This window comes from Pan troglodytes, chromosome 14, assembly GCF_028858775.2.
Source record: "Pan troglodytes isolate AG18354 chromosome 14, NHGRI_mPanTro3-v2.0_pri, whole genome shotgun sequence".
NCBI classification, from domain to species: domain Eukaryota; kingdom Metazoa; phylum Chordata; class Mammalia; order Primates; family Hominidae; genus Pan; species Pan troglodytes.
The window spans coordinates 42,846,689-42,866,607 of NC_072412.2; the positions used below are offsets into that span (position 1 = coordinate 42,846,689).

Sequence of the window (19,919 nt, forward strand, 5' to 3'; positions counted from 1 at the left end):
GGAGCATTGGAAGTTTGCAGTGGCATCTTCAACAATGAAACACAGATGTCCCCATTGGGCACTGAAGGCCATTCAAGTATGCACTGTTCAATGACATTTTTAGTTACTGTTTCTGTGTTGTTTTTAACCTTGGGATCAGAACCTGTGCCCTGAAGTATGCAGGGAGACAAACTTTATGCAGCTTCTGTTTTACTCCTCAGCCAACAATATCACCAGTGTTCACAGATACTCCCAGCAACTGCCAAATAGGGCAGGCAGCAATTGCCTCACGCCAAGGAGGGAAAAGTTTAGACTGTGCTTTAAAAGAAAGTTTCTAACAATCAGTGCAATTGGGCAATGAAGTCAATTCCCAATAAAGGTGACTAAGGAGACAGTACAGCAGATATGCTGTAATGGGTTCATTAGAGCATCAGTGGGAAATAATGCACTCAGCTTCCACCAAAGCACTTACAGTGAGCAGGGTCTGTCATACACAGCTGGGCACTTGCCAAAGCCCTCTACTCTCCCCCGTGGCTCTTAATCAGTTGTCCACTGGCAGACACCACAAACATGGGCAGTGCATAGCAGCCGGCAGGAGCCTGAGGAGAGCAATACACTGGATGCCAGATGCAATACCAGACTCACTAGGACCACTCAATCTGTCAGTGCCCTCCTGCTCCACCTGGCACTCAGCAATTAGAGATGAGGAGGAGGGAGAGAGACTAAGAGAGTCGGGCGGAGCGGAGGGGGAGTTCTTTTAGTGGATGCCCACAAAGAACTGTTCCATATCCTAAATGTCAAATGAACTGGTTCTGTATTACATAACTCCATTCCAGTGAGCTTAAGCCATATTTTTCCCCACTAAGTACTCTACAACCTAACATTTTCCTTCTTACATACATATATTTTTACTCTGATAAAGTTGTGCTTTCATTTATGTTGTGCTTTTCCTCCTTTTTGATTACCGTTTAATTGTTCTATATCCTTCTAGCATTCTGAACCCAAAAAAAACATAGCAGACAAGTTCAGACATCTCCAAATCTTCACCAATCAAATTTTCTGTAATGAACATATGCTTCCATAATAAACATTTCTAGGCTGAGTGTGTTGGCTCATGTCTACAATCCCAGCATTTTGAGAGGCTGAGTCAGGAGGATCACTTGAGGCCAGGAGTTTAAGACCAGCCTGGGCAACATAGTGAGATCCTGTCTCTGCAACAAAACAAAACAAAACAAATTTTAAAACTACCCAGGCATGGTGGCACATGCCTTGCAGTCTTAGCTACTTGCATAGCTGAGATGGAGATCACTTCAGCCCAGGAGTTTGAGGTTACAGTGAGCTATGATCATGCCACTGCACTCCAGACTGGGCAACAAAGCAAGATACTGTCTCTTAAAACATAAATAAATATTTAATTTGACAATAATAAGTACTAACATTTCTTTAGCATATTTACAGCTTTAAAACATACATACACCATATTACTTTATCTCATCTATTTTTACCACTTGGCCTCTTTCCATGTTTCTTATGCTCATGAATACTCCCAACTAGCAGTCACTTTTCACAAGTAAGCCTGTTCACTTTGTCATTGTCAATCCGATTTCCTCGTTGTCTGCCTAGGTCACAAACCTTACTTGGGCCATTTACACTTTCAGTCACTTATCATTTACAATTATTAGGTGAATCTCTCCAATGCCATATCTCAATGTCAATACTTAACACTGTGTTGCTTATTTTCTAGTATCAGTGAAAATAAAATAAACAAATTGCTATTAGTTAATTTCTATTTGGGGAGAGAAGAAGCAACATGGTGAACAATGTGGTAAAGGAAGGTGTTCAGAACTCTTGCTGCTTCTATTTACCAGCTATCACAGTGGGCAAGTTACTTAATCTATGTTTTGGCTTCCTCTTATTGTCATTAGAAAGGCTGCCATGAGGATTGAATAGGATGACATACGCAACTGTGCCTGAAGATACTCAAAAGACATTACCCATAACACTGAATCTTCTGCTAGGTTTCTAAATGCCCTCTCCTTCACATTAATAAAGGCTACTATAGCGAATAGCACCCCTCTGCCACTGGGTCCCCACAACTGTGCCACCCTAATGAGCTTCCCCATTAACTTCCTCAAAAGGATGACCAAGGCACACTAAGTGTTGCCACCCAGAAATCACTGATTTCTAAGTTAATTTTTTTTTTTTACTAAATTCAACTGCAAGAATTTCAGAAAAACTACAGTTGAGAGCAGAGAGTAAGTGCATAGATGGCCATTAGCTCCAAGCACTTTCAATTATGCTTCACTGGTCTTTACATCCTATACTGGAATGGAGAAGGAGATAGTAACAGACTGACTGCAGAGCAAGCATGTATTGACAGCAAGATACAGGTGGCCACTCAGGGGCTCCCAAATAGTCTATCTCTAGGCCATCACCCACCAAGCACTAGGCTTATGGCTGGTAGAATACATTCCTCTCCATCCCTTTCTCTTTGCCTTCCTCGTGAAACACTTAAAAACCACAGGAGCTTTGATTAACCTCAAATGATGTCAGTTCCAATTTGTCATGCTCAGAGAAATTGTGACACCTGAAATTCTGCTTTAATTCTGAAGCCTCCACTTAAAGGTTCAGAGACTTAAAAACAAAAGCTCACAACAGGCAGTTGAGGGATATCAACGCCTAACTGGCAATAGTGTAGTTTCATGGCTTAGATGGCTTATGTAAAATGCCAAAGGGGCGTATCTTTTGATCCAGCAATTTCTCTAATAAGAATTTACCCAAATGAGATAATTGCCCAAGTGTAGAATGGTATACATGCAAGTATGCTTAGAGCAGCAATGAATTTTAGAATGAAAAATTGGAAACAAATGTCTATCAGTAAATCTAGAGTAAACTCTAACAAACACCATTAGCTGCCTAGTCAGTGAGGCATTTCCACTTCTTCTTTAACAAAACTCTTAGTTTCCAATTCATGAAGTTTGGATGAAGTTAGCATATGCTTCTACCCAGATCTGAGACAATGAGAAAATGGCATTCCCCCTGGTCACATGACCTACAATGGTGTAAGTAGAAGGAGTAAAAGAAGAGAAGCTCTTTTTCTCTGGAAAGTTAATGTGCTCCTAGAGATGCAGAAATTTTGCTACCATTAGGAGCATGAAAAAGAGTAAGAAATAGACAATTATAAAGAAAGAAATCCTATATCCTGATTAAATCATGCCTGAATCCCCTACCCATTGGATTTTTCAGTATGTTCTATTTATGCTAGTTTGCCCTGGGAAATGTATTACAATGAAAGGCATCCAATAAAAGTATTCAAGTCATTAAAAAATTTATTTATTGACATGGAGAGAGGCCCATTACATGTTATTATGAAAAAATGGATTATATAATAGTACATACAACAAAAATCTCATTTATTTACTTTATCTGCATATAGTATACGTATGTGTACACACACACACACACACACACACACACACTCAAGAGATATGCCTGGATATATCAACAATGGTTATCTCTAGTAGGAATTCTGAGTAATTTTACTTTCTTTTTGTATTCTTCTACAGTGTTTACCCGGGTGCAACAACATGCATTTTTGTGGGAGAAAAATAAGCTTCTAAAAACTGGCTATTTACTGATTCTGTCTGTCTCTAGTGTGAAATAAATGGATGGCTTTGCTTCATATCCCTCTCCAAACTTGTGTTCCAGGAGAAAAAAAAATCAAGAAAACTAGCCAGGCACTCAAATTATTATTTCATTATAAAATTCCATGATGAAGCAATGAAACCCCTTTCAGATCTGAATTTATACATGCTGAAAAAGAAGCACAGCCAGCGGTACCTAAGTGTCTTTCCAGAAGAGTGGAAATAACATTAATCAAAATGAAACATCCTACAGAAGCTGAACACTTCCTATCCCAAAAAGAGAGAATCCAAGGCGGGAGGGCAGAGGCATAGACAGAGCAATGACACAGCTGCCTCCAGAAAGAGCAGGAACCTTTGAGGCCACGTAAAAGCTGCAAAGGGGTTCTCAGCACTATCATATTAGACAGATGGTACCTCCCTGACTGTCGCTAGGTATCCACATCTTTTTTTATGTGGGATAAACCCCCGAGGACCTAACCCACCCATCAGTAAAGGAGCCTTATTCTAGTCACTCCAGGCTCTCCAAAGGTAATAATTTCAAGGAAATTAGAAGACTAGATGTTCTCTGTGAACTCTTTCAGTTCTATAATTATAACTTAATTAATTAAGTACATTATATACATTTTGTAAAGAGAGATTCTTTGAAAGACTTTTGAAAAACATGGGTTAGAGACATCTGAGTGCTGTAGATTCAGGCTGGAAGTGACAGGTCTAAGAGGTAACAGTGGGTTTAGAAATATCTACCAAAGGCAAACAGAAGTCAAAGATAAAAATCTCTATTTGTTTGCTGGTGATTTTTTACCAGAGTTTGTAGAATCTTCCCAAAAAGTTCTCAAAAACTCTGGCTTCTAAAATCAGTTCATTGGTGTGATATCTCTTTTTTTTTTCTTTGAGATGGAGTCTCGCTCTGTCGCCCAGGTTGGAGTGCAGTGGCGCCATCTTGGCTCACTGCAAGCTCCGCTTTCCGGGTTCATGCCGTTCTCCTGCCTCAGCCTCCCTCCCCAGTAGCTGGGAATACAGGCGCGTCTGCCACCACGCCCGGCTAATTTTTTTTTTTTTTTTTTTGTATTTTTAGTAGAGATGGGGTTTCACCGTGTTAGCCAGGATGGTCTCAATCTCCTGACCTCATGATCCGCCCGCCTGGGCCTTCCAAAGTGCTGGGATTACAGCATTGGTGTGATATCTCTTTAAAATAAAAGGAATCTTATAGATATAAAGTAACTGCAAAGATAGTAGGATAATTTCCATCAGTTCCAAAGTTAATTTCTAGCAGTTATTTGTTGCTTTTACAATAAATTACTACACTACTTACATGGTATTTCATGATACTGGCATTATTCACAGTCGGACACTATTTTGTTCTGAGAAAGTCATGGTACTCAAAGAAGATAATCTAAAATAAACACCAAGTATCAAATTGTCTATACTACATGTTGGCTTTGGGATCAAGTTAAAGATGCTTCCCCAAAAAGCATTCCTCCCACTCAAAATTACAAGCATGCACTAGGCTATCCATTTGTCTATTCTGTGTCTGATTGTAATTCCCTCCCACCTGGATGGACTGTTGGCAGCCTTCAATCCTACAGAGCATAAAAATGGGAAAGAAGATCCCAGCACTTTGGGAGGCCGAGGCAGGTGGATCACCTGAGGTCAGGAGTTTGAGACCAGCCTGGCCAACATGGTGAAACCCTGTCTCTACTAAAATACAAAGAATTAGCTTGGCGTGGTGGTACACACCTGTAATCCCAGCTACTCGGGAGGCTGAGGCAGGAGAATCACATGAACTGGGAAGGCAGAGGTTGCAGTGAGCTGAGACTGTGCTACCGCACCCCAGCCTGGGCGACAGAGCAAGACTCTGTCTTAAAAAAAAAAAAAAAAAAAGAAGGAAAGAGAAGACAATACTGAGTGGTTCTCAAACTTCAGTTCCAACAAGAATCCTTTATGGACTATCTTCAGCGTTCTGCATCGGTAGCTTGAGATGGGCTGCTAGCTATAATTTTAAAAACAACCTAGATAGATCTGAATAGTGTACGGATCACCCTTTGTGAAACAATGATGTAGATCATTACAAGAGGATTTTGTCCCCCTTAAAGATAATCAAACCTGATTCTATGACTCTATTCTGGATGATTCTACTCTTCTCTACATTTATGGTCACTATTCTTGTCCCTTGTCCAGGAACTCACCACCATCTATTCCTGCACTTGAAAATAATTTCCAAATTAGTTCTCTTGTTTCTAGTCTTGCCCTCTCCAATCTCTCCTCCAGAAACCTGCCAGAAGGGTTTTATGTATTACAAATCAGACCACATCACTTCCCTTAAAACCCTTCAATGACTGCTTAAGGAGTACAGGATTTCCTTTTGGTGGCTGCACAATATTGTGAATATACTAAATGCCACTGAATTGTTCACTTTAAAATGGTTCATTTTGTGTCATGTGAATTTCACCTCATTTTTTTTACATGGCAGACAAAAGCAAAAGCAAAAACACTTCAGTGGCTCTCCATTGCACATAGGAGAAAATCCAAAGTCCCCAGCATGGTTTACTAGGTCCAGCATAATTGGGTCCTAACCTCCACCTCAGCAGCCTTGTTCCCGCCACTGTTCACCCTTTCTCTCTATACTCTCCAGCCACACTGGCCTCCTTCTGGTTTCTAAAAGCCAAGCTTTCACACATCTGGACTTCATACTTGGGACTCTCACCTGGATAACCCCAACCACCCTTCAGGTATGAATTTATAAATTACTCTTCCATATAAGCCTCCTCTGTCACTTCACCCTCATTATGCCCTTTCAGAGAAACCCAGTTTTTTCAAAGTACTTATCATAAGCTCCAATTACATAATTACTGTTCTGTTTATCTGTTTGATGTATTTTCCAGTAAACTGTAGACTCCCAAGACAGGAATGCTGCTTATTTTGTTCACCACTATGTTCCCAGCATCTCATGTGAACTTGGCACAACAAATACCTATTCATTAGGCACGCACAATGAATATCTAGCATGTTTTTCTCCAAAAACATTAAATCTCTACAAAATGATTAAAGGCCTATAATTGCAATATCATATGAAAAATAAAATGTTATTCTAAAATTCATAATAACTAGATGAGGAAACTCAGAAGCTTCTTAGAATCAGCTCAATATAGAGTACATCCACCAAGCACAGAAAACAGCTTCTCTAACTTCTACAGCACCTACTTTGTGATGCTTGATAGAATCAAGTCTCTAATGCCCAAGAAAATTCCACTTAAAAACTCTCTCTTCATGCCACAGCACATTACTAAGTAATAAGGAAAGAAACATTGTGTACATCTCTGCAGAAAGATACAACTGAAATGGATCAAAGACTAGAATTCAGAAGGATGTCAGGAGAAACTGTTAGCTACTTTCACATAGGCATGACTTTCTTGAAAAAGGGTGTATAGAGTACTACCAGAAAATAAGGGCCCTGGACTTAGTCGGTTCTGAGAGATAAAGAAAAAGGAAAATGGAGGAGAAACTCACATAAAGGCAGGCATAATTGGTGTTTTGTTACTAAACAAACTGCTCTTCAGTGATTATAGGTGTGCACGTGATTTTTTCCAATCTTGCACTTGTATTAACTAGAACCCTAATTTGTCCACGAGGCTGAAGTGTGTCTTAATTACTTGCCTTCAAAGCTTATGCCCATTTAAAATAAGCTTATTTCTTTTCCATTGTCAGTTCACTCAGAGCCGCCTAATCCACAATCCTCCCGCCCAGCACTCACCACTTCTGATCATTATGGAGAGCAGAGGCAAGGGATGGCCTTACAGACAGGTTCCAAAAAGATCCATCTATTCATAACTGTATGCACCAGCCCACAACACATCCCCCAGCCCTGCTCTCACTGCAAGGGCAACAAAACATCAAAACCTGAACACATTTACCATCCATGCCACAAGCCACAAGCGATCTTTCTTTTCTTTTTTCTTTTTTTTTTGAGATGGAGTTTCGCTCTTGGCACCCAGACTGGAGTGCAATGGCGTGATCTCGGCTCCCTGCAACCTCTGCTCCACAGGTTCAAGCAATTCTCCTGTTCAGCCTCCAAAGTACCTGGGACTACAGGTGCCTGCCATCATGCCCAGCTAATTTTTGTATTTTTAGTAGAGACAGGGTTTCACTATGTTGGCCAGGCTTGTCTTAAACTCCTGACCTCAAGTGATCCGCCAACCTCGGCCTCCCAAAGTGCTAGGATTACAGGCCTGAGCCACTGTGCCCAACCTTTTTTCTTTTTTTAGAGACAAAGCCTCCCATGCTCTTTCACCCAGGCTGGAGTACAATGGCATGATCATAGCACACTATAATCTCAAACTCCTCTGTGTTCAAGCAATCCTCCCACCTCAGCCTCCTGAGTAGCTTATGACTACAGGTGTGCATCCCTAATATTTTTATTTTTTGTAGAGACAGGGTCTCACTTTGTTGCCCAGGCTGGTCTCGAACTCTTAGTCTCAAGTGATCCTCCCACCCTGGTCTCACCAAGTGCTGGAATTACAGGTGTGAGTCACCTCACCTAGCCCAAAGGTGATTTTTCAGTACTTGAGTTTTCTTCTGCTAAAGCTTTGAGTTTTCCCAGGCCTCAGGTCAGTAGACCTGGTGGTGATCTGCATGGCTACTAATTTTAAGACTATTCCCATGTGTGCTACAATGCCTAAACTACTCCTGGCATCTGAGGATGGAGTGCCCACGATTGGGTGGTTGATGTGCCCTTTTGAACATCTTAGAGATAGCGCTAAAGCTTGTTCTTAATTGAGGCTCCAGCTTCCTGCTCTCTCTGCTTGACTTGGGGCCCCCAGAGAAAGAATGAAGCTGCTAGGGGGGCCTACACGGTTGCAACCAATAAAACCTCTTTCCAGCAGAGACAGGGAGCCTGAGAGTCACCACAATGCCCCACTGCCACCCCTAAGGAATTCAAGTTGCTCTTCTGTGCCTCCTTCCTTAAGGCAGTGTGTGTGACCACTATGGTGGCCCCCAGCTTTGCTCCATTGACAGACCTTCTTAATTTGCCTTGTTTGAAGATGCTACTTGAGGCCTGTTTTTTCTTAACCAAGCATTCTTAATAATGTTCTTGACATTGTTTTTATGATATAACCACATATACTTCCGGAGGCAATAAGGTGGAGGAGGCTGATAATACTATAAAAAGTATTTTCATGCAGTAAAGTGCCAGCCAAACCAAACCCTATGGAGCAGAGGTATGAACTGAAAGCCAACATACATTTAGGAGTGAATCATAAGACCAATATGTTAGTATGTTAATGGTATAATACATAAGAGATGAGTAAGAACTGCTGGTAGAAAATAAGATAGGGAGTGTTAGCAAATGAGGGTTTGAAGGACAGAATAACAAAGACATTGGAGGGAGATTGCCAAGTTGACAAACATGTATGAAAAAGAGGTGCTTGGAAACCACAGTCGAGGAGGGAATGAAGAATCAGCAAAGGGACAGAGATTCCTGGTGGCAGGGGTGAAGTTATAAATGCAGGTAACGTCTACCCCACCTGGAACTAGTAAGATTTTTTGGAGTGGAAGAAGCTACAATTTCAGAAGACAAAAAATCTCACCAGATTTATAACATTCCCATGCTTTGAGGAACTGGGGAATGTCTAATTAGGAAAATAGAAATATCTTCAAGATTTTCCACTGAGGAAATTAAATGCAGAGAATTGACTACTCAGGTGATGGAGGTGCAGACAGCCTACCACCAGATAGTGAGGTAATCTAGAGATTAGCATGAACAGGAAGCACTACCTCCCCTGGACTATAGCAGGAAGTAGTATTGCTGGAATCTGTGGGACAAAGTCACTAGTAAGCAGCTAGAACCAGAGAAGGTCTGTTGAGCACAAGCTGTGCTACAGACGTGAATTCCCATTGCCAGGGATGCTACCCACAGCTAGGGAAAAAAAAAAATCCTGCATCACCCTTTTCCCTGCGGTCTCCCACCAGTGCCTCCCAAGGGTAAAACACAGCAAGCCAGCTGACTCAGAAATCTGAGAAAGCAGCCTGCAGGGGTGAGCCCCTCATATACAGAGAGGAGGAAGGAAGAGCAAGGAATGCTGTACCCAGCACCAGAGAGGAGGATAGAAATGCTGGTGAAAGGAAGAGGAGTTCCAGTGAGCTTGAATAAGAAGCTCCTTTTACAATAGGCATACTTTAAAAAGGTTTGCTTATTGCCATACAATGGTCACAAGGGAATAAATAAACTAGAAGTTCTACCTTCTGGAATAGCTGACTGACCTTCCTGCCACATTCAAGTGGCCCCTGATGCTGCTATGCAGAATCCACATTGGAAGGGGTTGGGGAATTTATTCTCTGTTACGCTTTCTTCAGTTACAATTAAGTCAGGACTAGTCCAAACACGTGAAAAAAATTCTTAAGAAAAATTCTACACTAAAAAAGGCTGACTTTTAAAATGAAAAATATAATAGTCCATAAAAGTAAATACATATGTGCGCACACACATACACACACATAGTTGTACAAGTAAAACAGGAAATCTGAATAAGACTGATGGATTGTATCAATATCAATATCCTGCTAATAAAACTGTACACTATAGTTTTATAAGATGTTATCTTTGTGGGAACTGGCAAAGGGTACACAGGATCTCTCTGTATTATTTCTTTTTTTTTTTTTGAGACGGAGTCTCACTCTGTTGCCCAGGCTGGAGTGCAATGGCATGATCTCGGCTCACTGCAACCTCCACCTCCCGGGTTCAAGTGATTCTCTTGCCTCAGCCTCCCAAGTAGCTGGGATTACAGGCGCCCACCACTATGCCTGGCTAATTTTTTTTTTTTTTTTGTATTTTTAGTAGAGACGGGGTTTCACCATGTTGGTCTGGCTGGTCTCGAACTCCTGACCTCAAGTGATCCACCCCCTTGGCCTCCCAAAGTCTGTATTATTTCTCAAAATTGCATGTGAATCTACAATTATCCCGAAATAAAATGTTTAATAAAAAATAGCATAAGTATGTACATAATATCCACAATTAACAAGGCTTCTTCTTTTCTACTGTGTATCCGGGGCCCCTTACACTCACATGCTCAGTATTTCTACTGTCAGCACTCTTTTGTTCTTGCTGATAAGCAAAGCCCAGTAAGCTCTTTGCTGACCCACTCCACCACTTCTTATAATTTGGTCTTTTCTTTGTCATTGACTCAAAACTACTTTTGCAAAAATTTGGGGATGATGTTGGGTTACTATTGTTTGATTATTCAGCCTTTGCATTTCTAACTATAGAGAGAGCCAGAATATTAGTATTCCTACATGGGACAATTAGAAGCCTGCCTTATCTTATTTTATATCTTCTAACAAGCTTCAACCTCTTCATTTCATAATTAAGCATTCAATTCAAAACAGCTCTCTTTACAGATTTATGTTTTCTTTCTCTCACTCTCTTTACCCCTTTATGCCCTTTGGGAGCTAGTGGCCTAAGAACTGGCAGGAAAAATTGCAGTCAAAAGCTTGGCATTATGACAGAACAAGAGGAAAAAAAACAACCCCACCCCCAGCTACCACTCATTCACTTAGCTAAAATATAGGCTATCAAAGCATCAGGGAAAACAACAGATACAAATGCACAGAGTCATACTAGGTCTTCCAGAAACTGATGGTGGATGAAAATCACCTCTTCGCCAAGAGCAAGGGGGGAAAAAAATCACTATTCATCACAAAATGATGCACCACAGATCTCTCTTCAGCTCTCCTTCTCTACAACTCCACAAATCCTTCCCGTAAAATATAACTTTCTTCCTTTAATGATCTGATAGTGAATTATTCATATTCTTCAATTTATCTTTCCTTCTTTTATTTATGCTCAGACATGTACTACTTGACTGTAAAAAGCCTAAGATTATAGATTATAGGCAAGACAGAGGATTCCCAGCCCTTTCAGGGGTGCAAAGTCCAATGGGCAGGGCAGGGCAACAGGACGAGGTGGAGGGCTAACACTCATCTGGGGAATGGCAGGTAAGTGACCACATGGCACAGGCCTCTATGTCATGCTGACTGTTTTAGAGAATCCATCTCAAATCCTTTCCGTACCTCCATCCCCACAGTTATACCTTAGCTTAGGTACTCATGATTGTCTGAGCAGTGCCCCTTCCTAGCTGGTCTCCATGTCCCCAACTCCTCCTCCATCAATCCATTTCCCACACATCTGCCGGAATCATCTTTCTAAGCTGCAAATCTAAGGAGCAATGCCCTCATCAGTAGGTCTCTATCACCTGAGGCCAGGTCTCCCAAACTTGCCTCGTTATTTAAAAAAAAAAAAAAAAAAGCAGATTCTTCCATTTCTTACGTTGAAGAAGCCAACCTTGTGACAGAATTTAAGTACAAGTTATTTATTTGGGGAGGGGATCCTAGGAAGTACTGGTAGAGGAATGGAGAAGGGAGACAGCCATTTTTAAAGCACAGGTTGTCTAGCTGGCTATGACTGTGGGTAACTGAGGATGCTAGCATGTTACCCAACTCTCTCATGTCACTGGCTGAGGTCTATTCCTGAGGCCATTAACTGTGCTGCACTACTAAGCTTCCCCACACACGGGAGAGAAACCCCAGGTGGGGAATAGGAGGTACTTGCAGAACTGCATCCTGAAGCAGGGAGTGTCAGGGCATGAGTAGCAAACTGACTATGTCTGCTGCACCAGGCCACATCCCTGAAGATGTCCATTCAGTGGGTCTTGGGTGGGATCTGGAAATCAGTATTGTGACAAACACATCATGGGCTTCCTATGAACAGACAGATTTGAAAAACACTGACAACATTATTAAGTCCAAAATCTTTGGTGGACTCTACCAGGTCCTCCATGGTCTGTGTCTTCTGCCCTGCTCTCCATACCAACCTCCATGCACAGTCCACTTGCCAGAACACATTGAATCTGTGCACTTCCCTGCAAGCAGCATGTTCTCTTCCATGAGGAGCAACTGTGCCTTAGGAATCTGCATGAGGCCGGGCGTGGTGGCTCACACCTGTAATCCCAGCATTTTGGGAGGCCAAGGCGGGCAGATCACGAAGTCAGGAGATCGAGACCATCCTGGCCAACACAGTGAAACCCCGTCTCTACTAAAAAGCAAATACAAAAAATTAGCTGGGCATGGTGGCAAGCACCTGTAGTCCCAGCTACTCGGGATACTGAGGCAGGAGAATGGCGTGAACCCGGGAGGCAGAGCTTGCAGTGAGCCGAGATGGTGCCACTGCACTCCAGCCTGGGCGACAGAGCGAGACTCTGCCTCAAAAAAAAAAAAAAATCTGTATGATCCCCAAAGCCAAATACAGTACCATTTATATGGTAAATGCCCAACAAATGTTTATTAAAGAAATAATCCCCAAAGAAATACATAGTATGATATTATTTAAGTGGTATTGAAAGGTTCCCTGGACAAAAAAAAAAATCTTCCCTATGTATTAAAATAGTAGGTAAAATTCCACTATTAAAACTAAGCAAATACATATTGAGCACCTAATATATGCAAGACACTCAGGAATCCCTCCAGAAAAGTACTTTAACCTTTTATCAGCTTTTACACTTTAACAAAGATGTGCTGATACACAGATGTGAATAAAACCCTACAAAGGAGATAAACACCTGGGCAGTGGTAGAAAGGTAAAGGGCACTCACTGTAAAAGGAACTGGAGGTATGAAAGACTACCTATCCTGTGATTCTGTCAGGGTTGTCTTCAGGGACACTACCTCCTCCCTCACAAAGATTCAACAGGATAAAGAAGAAAGTTTTATTTCAATGGCACAAACACCTGGAATTATGACTTCTTCCAGTGACTAGAAATGTGGTACTTGGGATCCAGATGGTAACTCTGGGCTCTATCCCTTACATCCACAATGGCTTCTGGGGCTTTCGAGATGCTCAAGGTACTCTCTTGCAAATGAGACCAGAGCAAAGGCTTTGGCCACTGAAGTCATTACAGACCTCACCTGTGGCTTTTCTCCCACTGTTAGAGATGTTAACACAGCACCTTGGTCACATTCCAGTCTGGATAATTACACTGGGGCCAGCAAACTTTACCCTCCAGCACCAACTAAACAAAGTATTCCTTTGGACTTGCTGCCATAACCTTTGTTATGCTGCTGTGGGCTATTAAAGGGCTATTCCATACTTAGGATGGCTGTATTTGTGGAAAATAAATAGCCCTGGCATTACTTTCTATACTGACAAGAAATATATTCCAAAATATCACTGGCTAAGTTGGCTATTTTGGCTTAAAATATGCAGTGCCAGAAACAATTAGAAATTACAGTAATTTCTTCTCCATTCTCTAAACTTTTACTATCCACACAAATGAAGCTTGAAATATTTGCAGCATTACACAAAGAGGGAGAGATGATGCATTAATTCCACAAAATATATACTTAGTGTCTGCCATATGCCAGGCTATATGTCGTAGGTACCGGGCACTGTTCTCAGTGCTGGGGGTTATGTTGACAGTGTAAATATGAAAATTTTCCAGAGGGAGTAATTCAAATGAATTCTTCCTATGCTGCTACATTTCTAAAAATCTGAATACATTATTTTTACTTGAAAAACTACCATACACAGTTCTCCCAATCAAATACTACTTTTGTCCACTATTTTTTTTTTTTAGATGGAGTTTCGCCCTTGTTGCCCAGGCTGGAGTGCAATGGCGCAATCTTGGCTCACTGCAACCTCTGCCTCCCGGGTTCAAGTGATTCTCCTGCCTCAGCACCCCGAGTAGCTGGGATTACAGGCATGCACCACCATCCTGGTTAATTTTGTATTTTTGTAGAGACGGGGTTTCTCCATGTTGGTCAGGCTGGTCTTGAACTCCCGACATCAGGTGAACTGCCCGCCTCGACCTCTCAAAGTGCTGGGATTACAGGCGTGAGCCACCGCGCCCGGCCTTGTCCACTATTTAAATAAGGGTCTGTAGGACCTTAAACTCTATGTGTATGTGGAAGTATATGTGTACCTAAGAGTGAGAAAATATGCCTTCCTGGCTATCCTGGAGGGTGGCAAACAGAATGCTGCTTATATATTTATTTGTTTGCTTATTTTTAGCAATCATCCCATTTGGGTGGGTAAGAGTTTACAGGTTATAATAGCAGAAGCTGACATAAAAAAATTGAAAACATAAATATCTCTTGTTTAAAGCTCTTTAGTGTATGAAAGAAACACAAATCAGGCCCTCTGATATTCTATCATAGGAATGAAAAGTGACAAAAAGAAAAAAATATAAGTATTGTGTGTGTTTGCACATACACACAAATTATATTGCACATGAAAATAGGAGAGGGAAGTTAATTAAATCTCAAGATTCCAGTTGGTTAAATTAAATGTATGAACTAAAGAATATTTAACATCACACTATGCAAGTGGATGCAGAAATAGTTTAGAAAATTTTAAGAAACATAACCTTTAAATTCAGATTAATCCTAGTGGATCTGAAACAAGTACTTCTCCTAGACAAATTATATCCAGACAGTGGAAAATAGATTTTTTTAAAGTGAAGTTCACTTGAAATATGCCAAATTATTATTCCTTTGGAAAATCCTTCTAGCTAGAACAAGTTAATAGCAGGCTTCTAAAACTAGGTTTAACATGCTGTAAATCCATTTATACCCCTCTACAAATCTACTAAAGTACGTCTTTTCTGGTGAAAAGGCCTCTTTAATGGTACTTAATACTGTCACTACATTGTTTCTCCAATCAGTCAATGTCAAGGTTTTCTACTTAAGGAGTTATATTAAAGTTAAATGCTTACTTTTGTCATAAATAATAAACAATGGAATACAGATTATTTAAAATAGCACACGGAACCTCAAAATGTATTACACACAATATATATTTCCTAAGTTTAGAAGAAATGACTAATAATGCATATATGATCCAAGTTTTCCATCCTATAATCCATTCATTATCATTTTAGCATTAAGAAACAATCTGCACTATCACCTCTCTCAGAGACAGATGACTCATCTTCCACTAACAGGCATTAGGTAACACCTTTGGCAAGATGGCTTTGATAAAAGACTGAAACAAATATTATGCAGGGACACAGGCACCCCACGAACCTTAAAGAGCCCAGATCACTACACCAACAGTATGTCCATTGCTTTGTAGGATAGGAGATTGTAATGAGTGATTGATTAATTAGCTATAATGTACAGGTATACAAACTGACCAATACAATCTTGAGTCTCATCCCTGTTGAAAATTCACACAGAATAAGAGATTATTAAAGACTGCCCAAAGCTATAGACAACTACCAAAGCAAGGGACTGGGCTTCCCAGTTTAGGGAAACAGGCAGGAATCATAGGACTTTTAGAGATTGAAGGCACAATATATTATACACAATGCATCTAAGACCACAATCTAGCCTAGCGTGTCAATGTTGATTTTTTACTCTCAAATGCTAGTGTATTTTCTAAGTACAATATTAGAAATTACAATATAAGGTTTTTATTAAGATAAAAATCTTGGTTGCAAATGTTATGTAAATAAAAAACAAAGAAAGAATAATCAAGGAGAGAAATGAGGGGGAAATGGTCAAGTGTGACCCAGGGGAAGACATCCTGAGACTGGGTCTGTCACCAGAGTTGTGTCACATAATCTCACTATGCCTCAGTGTTCCTTAATATTAAAGGGTCAGGCTAGAGCCTCAGTCTCTACTTCATTCCTAGCAGGAAAATCCTGCCATCTATTTAGGTATTATAGAAAACTCAGGTTTTTGTAATATCCTAAGAGCACCTGGTAGCAGCAGAAAATTTGCTTACGATGTTTAATGAGTAAAAAGGGAAGAATGAGAAGGATCTAAACAATCCTCCCAATCTTGCATTTTTCAGTTTATACTAGGCTTAAGAGGGCAATTGAGGTTAGATGCTTCATTTCATCCCACAATAATTCTTATTATAATAAAACATTTAATATTCCTTAAAAAACATCCAAAAGAAAGAAACAGCTTCACCTTACTCAAATGAAACTTAGTGGATCTGTCTCATTTGGAGGGTTGCAATGCCTGAGCTACAGTGTGAGTATCAGGATGTGGAAGCAGCTGTCACTGCTTTGTTTTTCATTCACAGTAGGTGGTTGCCAGGCAACAAAATACTATTGTCTGTTTCCATGATCTATTGGCCAATTCTACCGGTGATAATGCTTTCTACGGTTTAAAACAGGGCCACCTTTTGGACAAAAAGAAATGAGAAAAAATTCTAAGGATGACAATAACATATATACGAATAAATACACTGAATGTACCCTAAAATTATGTGTATAAATATACAACTGTGTGCTGATATACATACAAATATTTTGCATGTATGCATATGTGATTATATACATTCTCCTACATACAAACCCATCTACATTTAATAGGCCCACAACTTGAAACTAAATCCCTTAGGGAAATCAAGGTATGTACTAGAGAAATAAAAACACAGAATTATTTTCTTAACAATAGCAATAATTTCCAATTTGTCACATATATCAAATCCTGTTTCTTGAATAGGAGGTCCTCCAGTCAGAAAAGCAATTCTGTCTACTTATATAAAAACAATAATAATGGAAAGCCTTTACCATCTACTTTAGAATCATGTCATACATTTAATATGTTGTTTTACTATCATATGCTACCAATGTGTACAAAGATAATTCAAAGAGTGTTGCTGTTTACAACCAAGAATCTTAAATTTTATTCATCTTAAAAATAATTGAATTGTTCTCCCCGGAATAGCCTCATGTGATTCCCCACTTTGTTTTGATATGGGTCCCTGGGGAACAACAGTCATGCTATGTTACTCTTGCATATTTCACTAGCTTACAAATAAAATAACACACAGTGTACTCAATATAAAGTTGTCAACATTAACTTGCATCAGTTGCTGTTTGTTTCACATTGACAAGGCTTCTAAAGATAAGAATTACAATATTCTTAGATGTACAGACACAACATCAAAACAGCCTGAAGGAATTAAAGCTGGAAAATGCTAGAGGCAATCACTCTTTGAAATGAAGAGAAATCAGTATCATTTATACGTACACATATATTTCTTCAAAGACTCTAAATAATGCCAGAACAATCTGCATTTTATGCAGTGCTCATCTGTCTTCCCTCACAATATTCCGAAAGCACTTTAACTATTTAACGCATCTCCTCCAAGAGGGCTTTCACTTTTTCAAACTCATTATCACTTTCAAATCTGTATATTACAAGAAACTGGAATGAGCAATATCCATTACATGAATAGACATTATTAATATAAAGTCTCTATCAAAGTGGCAACGCTAGTAAAACAAAAGCAGAGTGTGTTAACCATAAACTAAGTACCAGCCAATATTACCACTTTGCTTGACAAAGCCGTCTCCAACAGCACGCATCCACCTCTCGAGAGGGCCCACCAGCTCAGCTTTCCAAGCTCGCTCACCTGCGTCTCTCCTCCAGGAAATCAATTTCCTTCCCACTTTCTCCACCCTCTTCAGATCCCTTAAGCACCCTTCATTACTTTCTCCAAACTACCAGACTCAAATCTGCAGCCCAGTTGGCCAGGAACCTCTCCATACGCACGTATTTCCTGCATTCTCCTGGGTCTGCTTTTAAAAATTGCTACCACCAAACAAATGCAATCTTAACAAAATTAGGATCACAAAGCCAGTTTTTTTCATGTAATGTTACAGCAGTGAAAGATTGAGGGAGAGAAAAGGAGAGAAGCAGGAGTGTACCTGGGTGAAGAAGCGTGGCTCAGTGGCTATACAGTGAGACGCAGAGATTCCACAGAGCTGGGCTTGCCCACCTGTCGACCCCACTTTCCCCATGCGCTCGCCGCGGGATGACAACCACAACACTCCAGAACCACCCCCCTCCGAAAGAGGGCGGGGTTACGCCTTCAGCCAATCAGGACCCGCGAGCCCCGGGTGTCCAACCTATGGGGTGGCTGTGGCCGTGCAGGGGGAGGACGTGGGGTGGTCTGGGAGGGGCCGCGTCCGTGGGAGGCTCGCACGTGTCGGGTCCGGAGAGGCGGGGAGGCGGCCGGCGTCCAGCGGCCGAGGCGCGGGCTGTGCACCCTGGCAGCGGCCGAGTCCGGCTGCCCCAGTGCCTCCTTTACCTCGCGCTGGGCCAGGCAGGGCGCGCTCCCGCCGACGAAGACCTGTCCAAGGTGTCCGAGCTCCCCGCGAGAGGGGACAGTCACAAATAACAATAGTACCCAGCGCAGACGAGGCGGGGAGGAAAGTTTCCGGCCCGCAGCAGAGCGGAGTCCGCCAAGGCTGGAGGAGAAGGGATGCAGAGCGGGAGGGTGAAAACCTGAAAGAAGAGGGCAGCGGGAGCACTGTGTGGGCAGGACCAGGTCCCGGGGGCGACGCCCGCCGGGGGAGACGGGTGCGGGGTGCGCTGTCCAAGGTGCAGGGGAGGTGACTGGCGCGCGGCGGGCGCGGAGCCCGGAGCTGACACTGGCTGGCGGGCGGAGGGGAGAGCGGGGAACAGCTGTCTGGGGCGCTGGGCACCCCCGGGCTCGTAAAAGTGAGGGAGCTTGAGACGGGGCACGGCGGGGAAGGGTGTGGGGGCTGCACCGAAGCCCCCACGCGTCCACGCACCCCTCCTCACCAGCCTCACCTCTAGCTCCACTCCCCTCCCCCCTCGCCCACTCCCCTCTCAGTCTAGATCCAGGTGCCGTGGCGGGGGCGAGACCAGAGGACCCCGGCTCGGAGCCCGGACGCCCCAGGGATGCTGCGGGCCCCGGAGCTGCTTACCTGGAGCCGCCGTATGGGGAGCGGAGGCAACCCGCTGCGCGGAGTGGGGCGCCGGGCGCGGCGCGGCTCCTCCTAGCCTCGGCGTCCTCCTCCTCCTTTGCTTCTCCCGGACTCTGTCCCGGGCACGGAGCTGGGAGACGCGGCCGGGCTGCAGTCGCCGTTCCCTCTGCTGCCGCCGCCGCCGCCGCCGCTGCTGCAGCAGACAGAGGACGCCCCGTGGCGGCTGGAAGCCTGTGTGAGTAGCGGCGCCCGGGAGAGCGGGGATCTGCTGAGGGGCGCTGGAGACTCCGCGGCTGGAGGCGCGCGGGCGTGCGCACGCGCGCCTGCGAGTGTGAGTGTATGGGTGCGCGCGCGCCCACGGGGTGGGGGAGTCGCGAGGGGAGGGGGAGAGAGGCCGAGAGATGCTCGTAGGGACCGAGGCAAAATTCTGCGTCCCCGGAAATCCGTAAACGCGGGGAAGGAGGATCGAACGCGCGTCTCGCTTGGAGAAGCTGCCCACGGGGCGGCAGCAGAGGAGGAGGGGAAGTCAGCGAGGCGCGCTAGGGCTCCGGATCCCA

At 42.7% G+C, this 19,919-nt stretch overlaps 1 protein-coding gene across 15 annotated transcripts in view; it reads right to left on the reverse strand.

Annotated features, from left to right (window-relative positions):
• ENOX1 (ecto-NOX disulfide-thiol exchanger 1) overlaps positions 1–19,702 on the reverse strand; it is a 584,882-nt gene extending 565,180 nt beyond the window's left edge. For 6 of the 15 annotated variants that reach the window (XM_003954252.6, XM_054665246.2, XM_009440572.5 and 3 more), the window contains exon 1: positions 19,363–19,695. The gene's annotated coding sequence lies outside the window, so the exon portion shown is untranslated. Of the gene's footprint in view, positions 1–16,585; positions 16,691–18,336; positions 18,453–19,362 lie in introns of those variants that run through there. The other 9 variants (XM_054665230.2, XM_054665234.2, XM_054665232.2 and 6 more) reach the window with 8 other exon arrangements.
• Positions 19,703–19,919: the final 217 nt, after the last annotated feature.